This window comes from Arachis duranensis, chromosome 3 (assembly GCF_000817695.3).
Source record: "Arachis duranensis cultivar V14167 chromosome 3, aradu.V14167.gnm2.J7QH, whole genome shotgun sequence".
In the NCBI taxonomy this organism is placed as follows: domain Eukaryota; kingdom Viridiplantae; phylum Streptophyta; class Magnoliopsida; order Fabales; family Fabaceae; genus Arachis; species Arachis duranensis.
The window spans coordinates 70,724,201-70,725,686 of record NC_029774.3 but is presented as its reverse complement, the minus strand read 5'-3'; the positions used below and the strand labels follow the sequence as shown (position 1 = coordinate 70,725,686).

The 1,486-nt window shown below is 41.5% G+C and overlaps 1 non-coding gene across 1 annotated transcript; it reads left to right on the top strand.

Moving 5' to 3' along the window:
• Positions 1–866: 866 nt before the first annotated feature.
• LOC127746137 (small nucleolar RNA R71) lies at positions 867–973 on the top strand. Its single transcript, XR_008007756.1, has one exon. It is a non-coding gene; the product is annotated as a small nucleolar RNA R71 (small nucleolar RNA).
• The last annotated feature ends 513 nt before the right edge of the window (positions 974–1,486 follow it).

Below are 1,486 nucleotides of genomic sequence, written 5' to 3'. Positions count from 1 at the left end.
AAAATGTATGTGTGGGCATTGGGATTTTCTTGGATAGAATCCCTACTTGTGCTTTCAGCTTTGAGATTGTTGCGCCTTGATTCTTCAGATTTGATCTGTATTCTTCTTGATTGGCATATATCTTTCTTTTAGCTTGTGTTTGTCTCTCTAATAGGGTGGACATGGCTCCTGTAAGATGTGATGATAGTTGTGCTATTGCAGCCTCTACTCTCTCAACGTTGCTCTTGATTTCACATGGTTGCATGGTTGAGGTTGATGTGTCTTGATGGTGGTTGTTGCGTGTTTGCTGGGTGGAATGGTATGATATGTTTTGTGAATTGTGGTAGGGTCTATTGTTTCCTGATTGATGGTTGGGGTTGTGAGTATTGTATTGGTTGGGTGGGTAAGGTTTGTTGTGATCTTGGCTGTGGCTTTGTTGGTTCCCCCACCCAAATTTTGGGTGGTTTTTCTAGCCTGGGTTGTATGTCTTGCAGTTAGGATCATATGGTGGTCTAGAATTGTTCACATAGTTGGCTTGCTCCCATTCACATTCAACTTCTGGTGCATCTCCTTCTTGTTGAGGGGTTTGGGCTTGAATAGCTGAGACTTGATTGTTCTCCATCTTCTTGGTCAAGGCTGCTAGTTGTGCAGTAATCACATTGTTTTGGGCTAAGAGAGCATCCATTGAATTTAGCTCCATTATTCCTTTCCTTTGAGTTCTATCTAAAGCATAAAAATATTCATTCTCAGCCACAATCTCAATGACATCTATGGCTTCTTCAATGGTTTTCTTCTTATTGAGTGAACCTCTTGAAGAGTGATCTACTGCTTGTTTTGACTCATATGATAGCCCTTCATAGAAGATGTGTAGTTGCACCCACTCACTGAACATATCCGGTGGACATTTTCTTGTCAAATCCTTGAACCTCTCCCAGGTCTCATAGAGTGTTTCACCATCTTGCTGTCTAAAAGTTTGTACCTCAGCTCTTAGCCTGTTGACTCTCTGTGGAGGGTAAAATCTTGCTAGAATTTTGTTTACAACATCATCCCATGTGGTTAAGCTCTCCTTGGGAAATGCTTCCAACCACTTTGCTACCTTATCTCTGAGTGAGAAAGGGAACAAAAGTAGCTTGTAGGTGTCAGGATGTACACCATTGGATTTTACAGTATCACAGATCCTCAAGAATGTAGTAAGATGTTGGTTTGGGTCCTCTTGGGAACCTCTTCCATATGAACAATTATTCTAGACAAGTGTGATGAGTTGAGGTTTCAACTCAAAGTTGTTGGCATGAATTGTTGGTTTCAAGATGCTACTACCATAATTTCTTGGATATGGGTTGATGTAAAAGCCTAAGACTCTCCTATCCTGCCCAACATGATTGCCAGTTTCCTCCCCAACATGGTTATGCACTTCTTCTTCCATGGTGATTTCTTGATCTTCTTCCACTACTTCCTCTCCAAATATGCCTTTGCCTCTTGCTTCCCTCCTTAATCTAAGGAAGGTCCT